This window comes from Hylobates moloch, unplaced genomic scaffold, assembly GCF_009828535.3.
Source record: "Hylobates moloch isolate HMO894 unplaced genomic scaffold, HMol_V3 SCAFFOLD_1, whole genome shotgun sequence".
Classification (NCBI taxonomy): Eukaryota; Metazoa; Chordata; class Mammalia; order Primates; family Hylobatidae; genus Hylobates; species Hylobates moloch.
In genome coordinates, this window is record NW_026652276.1 from 216,199,671 (window position 1) to 216,211,348 (window position 11,678).

The window sequence follows — 11,678 nt, forward strand, 5'->3', positions numbered from 1 at the left end:
TTCTGTTGTTTTGTTTTTATTTGAGGAAATATCTGAGTCAATATCTCTCCTTCCAATAATACTTTAAATTCAAAATTAAAGCAACAAGTGAGGACGGGAAAGCACTTCCAGCATAGTGAAGACCTCCATTAAAGCGATAAGAACACTGTCAAAAATGCTCAAAATCAACTTTTGCAAAACTCCCAAAATTAATCAAAGGCATGCAACAATCTGAGAACTATTTATTCAAGAAAACAGCTGCATCTTGGTAAGAATGGCACACTTTTGTCATTTTAATGTACCCTATTCCCATCTCCCTCTCTGTAGCTCTGCAATAGCCTTGAAAACCAAGAACATTACAGTAACAGCAGCTATGAAAAACAGCATCCAAGAATTCCCAGAAGGAAATAAAATGGGATTGGAATTCCCAAAAGCCTCATCCCCAAAGAATTATCACTATTTGATCTTTGTGGCAGCTCCTTTAAAAGCTCCATTCTCAGGGCTTGTCTTTATTTGGTCTGTATGAACAGCCTATGGCTGGGGAATTTGTCAGAGATAATCATTAGCAATTGTTTAACATCACAGCTGCCTGAGGCAGTGCTATCAGTTGAGGCTTACAAGAGACTGGCTAAAAAACTTAACCAAAAAAAAAAAAACTGAAATTAGATCTCCATAGGGGACATCTGGACATTCATAAAGCTCCAACATATTCCTAAAATCCAAAACCATTTCTGCCTTCTGCAATACCTGTGCTTCATACATGTGTGCATGCCCAGAAAAGAACTAAGAAGGCCCTTTTCTCCTACCTCTGGCTGACTTTGAGCCTCTGTGCAAGTGGCAAGTGAAGACTGAGGCAGAATTATAAAGTGAAAGAGTGTTAAAGTCATGCCCTACACAAGTGGTTCCCTTGGCAAAGGCTGGGAGGCTTATTGGTTCAAGGTATTTAGGGACATCTCTGTCCAATCACTAGATGACCACTGAGTTAACCAAGCTTAGGTGTCTGTGGCTACACATGACAAAGAATAAAGACTTTACAAAGTTAGTCCAGGGAAGTCACTGGAATAACAGTAAGTGTATTAGTCTGTTCTAACGCTGCTAATAAAGACATACCAGAGACTGGGTAATTAATAAAGGAAAGAAGTTTAATTGACTCACAGTTCCACATGGCTAGAGAGGCCTCACAATCACAGCTGAAGGCAAATGAGGAGCAAAGTCACATCTTACATGGCAGCAGACAAGAGAGCTTGTGAACAGTAACTCCCCTTTATAAAACCATCAGATCTCATGAGACATATTCATTATCACAATAACAGCACGGGAAAGACCCGACCCCATGATTCAATTACCTCCCACCAGGTCCCTCCCATGACACATGGGAATTATTGGAGCTATAATTAAAGATGAGATTTGGGTGGGGACCCAGCCAAACCATATCAGTAAGCAAACAAAAAGCAACAATAAACCCCAAGGAAGGGGCAGAATCTGATTTTCAGAGGTATCACATTATATTATATAAAATATCCATTTTTGGCCAGGTGCAGTGGCTCATGCCTATAATCCCAGTGCTTTGGGAGGCCGAGGCAGGTGGATCACTTGGAGTCAGGAGTTTGAGACCAGCCTGGCCAACATGGTGAAACCCTGTCTCTAAGAAAAATACAAAAATTAGCTGCGTGTGGTGGCACATGCCTGTAATCTCTGCTATTGGGATGGCTGAGGCAGGAGAATCACTTGAACCCAGGAGGTGGAGGTTGCAGTGAGCTGAGATTGCACCATTGCACTCTAGCCTAGGTGATGAAGTGAGACTCTATCTCAAAAAACAAATCCATTTTTAACAACAGAAAATTATCACAAAGAGAAAGGAAATATGGTCTGTATGCAGGAAAACAAACTGTCCATAGAAACAGTGTTTGAGGAAGCACAGGTGTTGGACTTAACACACAAGGACTTTACATTAGCTATTATGTTCAAAGGACTAAAGGAAAGCATATCTAAAGAAAAGAAACTACAATAACGATGGCTTATCCAATAGAGAATATCAACAAAGAGATAGAAGTACTCTTTTTTAAAAAAAGAATCGAATGGAAAATCTGTTGTTGAAAAATGCAGTAACTGAAGTGAAACATTCATCAGAGAGATGAAACAGCAGATTAGAACTGGCAGGAGAAAGAGTCAGTGAACTTGAAGATAAGTCAACTAAGAATATGCAGTTTGAGGGAAAGAAAGAAAGAATAATTAAAAAGAGGGTATAGAGCCTCAGAGACTTGTGAGACATCATCAAGCATAGCAACATGTGCATAATGGTAATTCCAAAAGGAAAGTTAAAGGCTGTCAACTAAGAATTCTATATCCAGCAAAACTCTTTTCCAAAATAAAGGAAAGAATACAACAAGAAGTATATGTGAAGAAATAATGGCCATAAACTTCTCAAATTTGATGAAAAACATTAGTCTGAACACAAAAAAGTTCAACAAACTCCAAATAGATTAACTCAAAAAGATCTAGACCTAAAAACAGTATAATTAAACTGTTGAAAGCCAAAGATGAAGTGAAAATCTTAAAAGCAGCAAGAGAAAAGAACTTATCATATAGAACGGAGCCTCAGTAAGATTAACAATGAACTTATCAGCAGAAATAATGGAGTTCAGAAGTGAGATAACATAGTCAAAGGACTGAAAGGTAAAGGCTGTGAACTAATGATTCTATATCCAGCAAAACTATACTTCCAAGATAAAGGAAAAAGATATTTCCATATAAACAAAAATTGAGAGGATTTGTTGCTGGCAGACCTGCCCTATAGGAAATACCAAAGAGAGTCCTTTAAACTGAAAAGAAAGGTCACTAGACAATAATTTGAATTCACACAAAGAAATAAGCGCTAGTAAAGGTAATTACATAGGTAAATACAAAAGACAGTAAAAATGTAGTTTCTAACTCTTTTCTTCTTATTAAAATCAACTTATTGCATAAACCAATAATTATAGACCTATGTAATGGGCTCATAATGTATAAATATGTAATTTTTATGACACTAGTAGCAAAAAGAGGTGGGAAAGAACAGACCTATATTGGAACAAAGTTTTTGCATACTATTTAAACTAAGTTAATATTATTGCAAAGTAGAGTGTTTTAAGTTAAGATGTTAATTGTAATCCCCAGGAAAACAAGTTAAAAATAATTTTAGGCTGGGCACGGTGGCTCACACCTGTTATCCCAGCACTTTGGGAGGCCAAGGCGGGTGGATCACAAAGTCAGGAGATCGAGACCATCCTGGCTAACACAGTGAAACCCCGTCTCCACTAAAAAAATACAAAAAAATTAGCCAGGCATGGTGGTGGTCGCCTGTAGTCCCAGCTACTCGGGAGGCTGAGGCAGGAGAATGGCATGAACCTGGGAGGCGGAGCTTGCAGTGAGCTGAGATCATGCCACTGTACTCCAGCCTGGGCGAGAGAGCGAGACTCTCTCAAAAAAATAATAATAATAATTTTAAAATATTTGATAAAGGAAACAAAGGAGTTACAATGGTATAACACAAAATGTATATTTAACACACAAGAAAGCAGTAATGGAGACATAAAGAAACAAAAAAGACATAAGACAAACATAAACCAGATACTCAAATCACACATGTAAATCATACCTTCTCAGTAATAGTGTTAAATGGAAATAAACTCAGGATTCCAATCAAAAGGCAAAGATCAGTAAAATGAATAACTTTAAAAAACATGATACAACTATATGCTCTCTACAAGAGACATGCTTTACGTTTAGACATAAAGGAGTTGAAGATAAAAGAGTGCGGAGAAATATACCATACAAACATTAACCAAAGTAGAGGTGTAGTGGCTATACTAACAACACACACAGGCAAACACACACATACACACACACACACACAAATTGTTATTAGAGGAAAAAAAAAGGACATTTTATCATGGTAAAAGGGTCAACCCATAAGGAAGATATAACAATTATAAGCATACATGCATCAAAAATAGGCAAAAACTGACCAAATAGAATGGAGAAACTGGCAGTTCAAGAATTGTATAATTTAATAATAGACAGAACAAAGAGGCAAAAGATAAACATAGAAAACTGAAGAACAGAACATTATAAACCAACTAGGCTTAACGTATTTCTATAGAACACTCCACCCAACGGCAGCAGAATATACATTATTCCCGAGTGCAGATGGAACATTCACCAGGACAGATCATGTATTAGGCCACAAAACAAGTTCCAATAAATTTTAACAGAACTAAAATCATACACGGTATTTCTTCTCTAACCATAGAGAAATAAAGCTAGAAATCAGTAACAGAAGGAAAACTGGTAAATTCACAAAATATGTGGAAATTAAACAAAACATTGATAAACAACCAATAAGTCAAAAAGTAAACTACAAGCAAGCTTAGAAAAAAACTTTCAGATGAATGCAAATAAAAATACAACATACCCAAAGTTATGGGATACAGAGAAAGCAATGTACAGAGGAAAATTTATAGCTATAAATAACTACACTGAGAAAGAAGAAAGATCTAAAATTAGTAACCTAACTTCACACTTTAAGGACCTAGAAAAGCAAGAGCAAACTAAACCCAAAACTAGAAGAAGGAAGGAAATAATACAGATTAGAACAGAGATAAATGAAATAGAGAATAGAAAAACAACAGAGAAAACCAATGAAACCAAAAGACAGTTTTTTTGAAAAGATCAGCAAAATGGACAAATCTTTAGCTAGACTGATTATAAAATGGAGAGAGGTAAATGACTAAAATTAGAAGGTGGGGGCATTTCTACTAACCCTATAGAAAAAGGATTATAAGAGATAATATAAACAATTGTACACTGACAAATTAGATAACCACAATGATATGAATAAATTCCTAAAAACACAAATTACCAAAAGTGATTGAAGAAGAAATAAAAACTCTGAATAGACCTATAATAAGTAAAGAGATTGAATCAGCAATCAAAGCCAGGACCAGATGGCGTCACTAATGAATTCTACTACATATTTAAAAAAGAATTCAAATCAATCCTTCTCAAACTCTTCCACAAAATGGAAGAGCTACAGCTTTCTAGCTATGGCTTCTATGAGGCCAGAATTAGCCTGATACAAAATCCAGACAAAGAAAATTCTGATACAAAATCCAGACAAAGAAAACACAAAAAGAGAAAACTATAGATCAAAATCCCATGATGAACATAGAATGCAAAAATCCTCAACAAATATTATCAAATTGAATCCAACAGCATATTATAAGGGTTATACACTGTGACCAATGGGGATTTATCCCAGGAATGCAAGAGTGGTTCAACATAAGAAAATCAATCAATGTAAGACACCATATTAATAGAACCAAAAAAAATCTTCAATTTATCAAAAAAATTCTCAATTGGGGCAGAAAAAAATTTTGACAAAATCCAACACACTCTCATGATAAAAACACTAAAAAAACTAGGAATAGAAAGGAATACCTTCTACATAATAAAGAACCCTTGTGGAAAACCCACAGTTAACATATTCAATAATTAAAGACTGAAAGCTTTCTTCTTAAGATCAGGAACAAAACAAGAATGCCTAATTTTATGGCTGTTATTGAACATTGTGCTGTAAGTTCTAGCTGGAACAATTAGGCAAGAAAAAGAAATGAAGCATCCAAATTGGAAAGAAAGAAGTAAAATTATCTTTATTCACAGATGACATGATCCTATATATAGAAAATATGAAAGAATCCACAAAATAAACTACTAGAGTTAATAATGAATTCAGTAGAGTTGCAAAGTGTAAGATCAACATGCAAACGTCAGTTGTGTTTCTATATACCAGCAATAAACAACATGAAAAAGAACTCCATTTACAATAGTATTTAAAAGAATAAAATACCTAGGAATGAATTTAACCAAGAGAATGATATGTACACTGAAAACTATGCAACATTGCTGAAAGAAATTAAAGAAGGCCTAAATAAATAGGATAGCCCAGGTTCATAGACCAGGAGACTTCCTGTTGTTAAGATGGTAATACTGTACAAATTGGCCAAAAGATTCAAAACAATCCCTAACAATTTCCAATGCCTTCTTCAGTAATGAAGAACCCAATCCTCAAATTCGTGTGTGATTGTGGGGGCTCCAAATGCCAAAACAATCCTGAAAAAGAACAAAGTTGCAGGACTCACACATGCCAATATCAAAACTTACTACAAGGCTATAGTAATCAAAACATTGTGGTACAAACATTGTAGATAGATGCACAGGACTATGAAATTGAATTGAGGATTCAGAAATAAACCTATTAATCTATGACCAGTTGATTTCAGACACAGGTGCCAAGACCATTTAATGGAGAAAGAATTGTCTCTTCAACAAGCGGCACTGGCACAACTGGATATCCACATGCAAAAGAATAAAGTTGGACCCTAGCTTACACCATATAGAAAAATTAACTCAAAATAGATTGTAGAAATAAATATAAGAGCTAAAATTATAAAACTCTTCAACAAAAAATACAGAAGTAAACCAAAGCATGAACAACATAAGAAAAAAATAGATAAATTGGACTTCATCAAAATTAAAAATTTTTGTGCCTCAAAGGGCACCATCAAGAAAGTGAAAAAACAACCCACAGAATGGAAGAAAATATTTGCAAATTTTACATCTAATAAGTGACTTGTATTCAGAATATATAAAGAACTCAACACAACAATTTTATTGATTTTCAATGACAAACCAATTTAAAAATGAACAAAGGATTTAAATAAATATTTCTCCAAGGAAGGTACAAATGGCCAACATGCACATGAAAAGATGCTCAACATCATTCATCACTAGACAAATGCAAATCAAAACCACAATGAGATACGACTTTAAACATACTACAATGGTTATAATAAAAAGGACAGTAACAAGTGTCAGCATTAATATGGAGAAATTGGAACACTTGTACATTGCTGGTAGGAAGGTGAAATGATCAGCTGCTTTGGAAAACAGTTTGGTGGTTCCTTAAACAATTAAACATAAAGTTTCCAAGTGACCTAGCAATTCCATTTATATGTATATAACCAAGAAAATTGAAAACATGTCCTCACAAAAATGTGTCCATGAATAATTGTAGAAACATTATTTATAATAGCCAAAAAGTAGAAATAACCCAAGAATGGATAAACAAAGTCCATACAAAGAACCATTATTTGGCCACACACACACTAAAAAAATGAGGCACTGATACATGCTACAACATGAAACCTTGAAAACCTTATGCTAAGCAAAGAAGCAAGACTCAAGAGGCCACAGACTGTATAGTCTCATTTATGTGTATGATCACATTTTTATAAAATGCCCAGAATAGGTGTAGCCACAGAAACACAAAGTAGACTAGAGGCTGCAAATGACTGAATGGTAGGGCAATGGCAGGGCGGGGATGGGGAGGGACTGCTAATAGAGGTGGGCTCTCTTCTTGGTATGATGAAAATGTTCTAAAATTAGACAGTGGTGATAGTTGCAAAACTCCATGAACATACTAACAGTCACTGAATTGTGCAGTTTAAAAGGGTGAATTTTATGGTGTCAATTCTTTCCCAATAAAGCTGTTATTGAAATGTTGTAGCATCTTTCACCTATCAGATGGACCAGTCCTAAAATTATGACAATACATAGTACTGATGAGGGTATGGTTAAGTAGGTACTATGTATGCTGAGGGTGGTAGTACAAATTGGTACAGCTTCTTTCAGGAGTAATAGTACAGTTTCTACCAATATTTACAATGCATCTACCCTTTGATTTAGCATTTTCAATTTTAGCAATATGAAATATTGGTATATTCAGATAGGTACGTAAAAGATTTGGTAGATTTACAAGCAGATCTGTAAGAATGATCTAATAAGGTCTGTTTAGTTAATAATATTGCACCAATGTTAATTTCTTGATTACGATAATTATATCATAGTTAGATAAGTGAATATTAAGGAAAGCTGGGTAAAGGGTATATAGGCACTCTAATATTTTTGCACTTTTTTTTCCTAATTTGAAATTATTGCAAAATAAAAAGTCATAAAAAAGAAGATATATTATTAGGTGAAAATGCAAGGTGAAGAACAGTGTGTATTCAGTGTGCCATTTGAGTAAAAGTAATGAGGTACATAAATATATATTCATTTGTATGGGCATAGATTATTTCTTAAGTGATAAGTTGTTAAATGTGGTTGCCACTGGCTGGGTGTGGTGGTTCATGCCTGTAACCCCAGCACTTTGGGAGGCCGAGGCGGGCGGATCGCATGAGGTCAGGAGTTCGAGGCCAGCCTGGCCAACGTGGCAAAACCCTGTCTCTACTAAAAATACAAAAATTAGCCTGGCGTGGTGGTGTGCACTTGTAATCCCAGCTGCTTGGGGCCTGAGACAGGAGAATCGCTTGAACCCACGAGGCGGAGGTTGCAGTCAACCGAGATCATACCACTGTGCTCCAACCTGGGCTACAGAGCAAGACTCTGTCTCAAAAAAAAAAAAAAAAAGAGTGGTTGCCTCTGTGGTGACACGAAGACTGGAGTAGAAGGGATCCTTTGTCATTCAGGGTTCCACCAGAGAAACAGCCAGTAGGAGAGAGAAAGATTTGTTACAAGAAATTGGCTTACATGATTGAAGGGGCACTCACTAGGCAAGTCTGAAATCCATGGGGAGGGTGATCAGGAGGGGTAGGCTGAAAACTCTCAGACAGGAGCTGATGCTGCAGTCCACAGGCCGAATTTCTTTTTTCTCAGCTTTGCTTTTAAGGCATTTCAACCAATTAGATCAAGCCTACCCAGATTATCTAGGGTAACCCACTTTAGTTTAAATTGCCTGATAGTAGACATTAATCACAACTACAAATTACCTTCACAGCAACACCTAGATCAGTGTATGATGAATAACTGGGTACTATAGCTTAGCCAATTGATACATAAAACTGCCTATCACCAGGACTTAAAAGTTACAGTGCACTGTCTTATTCTGCTTGAACTTTTTTATAACCGTGTGTGTATTGCTTTTTCCATTAAAAGCAGTGTATTAGTCCATTCTTACACTGCTAAAAAGAACTACTTGAGATTGGGTAATTTATAAAGAAAAGAGGTTTAATTGACTCACAGTTCCACAGGTTGCACAGGAGGCATGGCTGGGGAGGCCTCAGGAAATTTCAATCATGGCAGAAGCGTGAAGGGGAAGCAAGCACATCTTCACACGGCAGTGAGCAAGTGAGAGAGAGAGACAGAAGAAGAAGAAAGTGCTACACACTTTTCAAACAACCAGATCTCATGAGAACTCACTATCATGAGAACAGCAAGGGGGAAGTCCGCCCCCATGATCCAATTACCTCCTACCAGGTCCCTCCCCCAACACTGAGGATTACAATACAACATGAGATTTGGGTGGGGACACAGAGCCAAACCATATCAAAGAGCTACATCAACGTTCCAAAAAGAAAAATGTAGAGAAAGTGTTAGTGCTCTCTGGCCATGGAGGTCATGATTTCCTTCTCTCAGGCAGCCATCTGTCTCCTCATCACACCAGCCTAGCATCCTGTCTCTCTGCTTCAAGGTCTATATTTACCATCACTGTCTGTCTGTCTGTTTCAAAGGACACATCTCCATTTTGCATCTTCTTAACCATTTGCAGTTTTTTCAGTCCCTCCCTTTCAAGGGGAGTGGCCAGAGTTTAAAAAGCTGTCTTCATCCTTTTAACCAGTTAAATGGCCCCCTCCATCAAAAGAGAGAACCCCTGACCTTACCCCAACTCCCGAGTCAGGCTATGTGAAGTTGGGCTGTTTATTTCTCATATCCACCACCTGGAATGTTGTGGTGAAGAAAGAGAGCCCAAGCTCCCATGGACCAGGACTGAGAGAACCCACATCAGTCCTGATGGTAGGAGATAGAAGAGAAAATAATACAGAGGCGAAAAGGGGCGATCCCCCTGACTCCTCTGTTTATAATGAAGTGGGGCCACTGAACCCAAGGTGTAATGCACAGTGGAATTAGATAAGACTGTCCCTCTTGGACAGCCATCAACGTGGGCCGAGGCCTGGGGTAACCACTGCCCTCTCATGAAAATCTTTAGCTGCGCTTGGGCTGCTTACCATCTCTCACCCTCTGAAAAAATAAATGAAGTCCCCAGTGCCCTGGACACTCACAGTGACTGATCTACTCTAACTTTTGCTGAGAAGGGTGACCTTAACCTCTCTTGCAGCTGTGGTGGTTATTCAAACCCTGCTATGGTCTATGCTGGAAACCAAGATATTAGTTTGGAACAGGTGAAAAAGAAACCTAATGGATCAGTCTCTCAAACATGAAGCAAGCAAGCCTCATTTCTCACCCCCATTTGACTGTCCATGCAGTGGCCAAGACTGCCCCAGTAGGCTCTTGGAGTTGCTAAGGAGCTGCCTCAATGTCAGACCATGCAGTTTCCGTGTTCCTGATCCTACGTCCTTGAACTATTAAACCCTCTAGTTCCAAGGACTCGTTCCTAATCCGCACATAACCCCACCCACGAAACTAAACTCTCTCTTCCATCCCAAAGTAGCCCAACATTGGCATGGCCCAATATTCTTATATAATAAAAAAAGAAGTGAATCTTATCACATATGCAAATCCTCTGTCCTTCTGAAAAATAACTAAAATGAGTGGTATAAAAACCGTAAAGGTCATTCCCTAAAAGGAAACAAAATAAATTCCAACATGAATTAGAGAAAAATATAATGAAATAGATGACGATAGTGCACTGAAATACTTACTGACTTAGTGTCTCTAGCTTAAAGTGCCATCTAAATTGAGCCCATTTGAGAATCTACAATCAATTTTATCCACAAAAGAAACAATCTAACTTTCACAGCAATAATTTGCCCGTTTTGATGGTGAAACATTAAGAGGCCCATGAATTTTCTCAGTGAATCTCAAGCACAATAGGTTAGGTCTATTAACTGAATGAATGAAAGCAGGCTTTAATCTTTATAGTGAAATAAATTGTGACTCCCTATAGCAGAAGTTCCCTGTGAAACCACTGAGCAGCTAACACAAATAATGTACTTTTATTCACAAGTTTCAACCTTCTTTATCAGTATTTCTACAGCTCTTTCTACATTTTGAAGCACTTTCACTTATACGTTAAACCCTTAGAATAGAAACATCAAAAGCAGTCCCTTGGAAGTTGCTGCTGAGTTGTGATGAGAGTATGAGTCTTTGGGAATTTTCACTATGGAGGTCTAGGGAGGGTGGGGACTCTCACCCTGGGACATGTCTTGATGGGGTCATACATCTGCCCTCCTATAGCAGGAAGTGCCCAGCTGTACTGACCCAGCAATGCTCCCCATAAAGGATTTTACTGTATCTGCAGGGTCCCTTGGAAACCAATGTCTAGCCCCATGCAAAGGATACGGTGAGCAAAAGCCTATCTAGGATTGTGTCTCAGGCTCATCTTGGCAGAAGTGTTGGGAGCCCCTGACTACAGTCAGAGAGTACACCCCTCCATTGTGTCTCTGCTTTTTCCATTCTTCCCTGGGAGCCACTGTATGCAGACCTCAGCTTAAAGCTGAGAGTTTTTTGTTCTAAAAGTTACAAAATCTTGCATATATCTCTCTGGCCTAAGGTAGTTGATATTTAAGGGACCAAATGCCCCCCAAGGGGGCATGGAATGCAGAGGACCAGAGAGAAGATCTTGAGCAAGTCCCTGGCCCTCT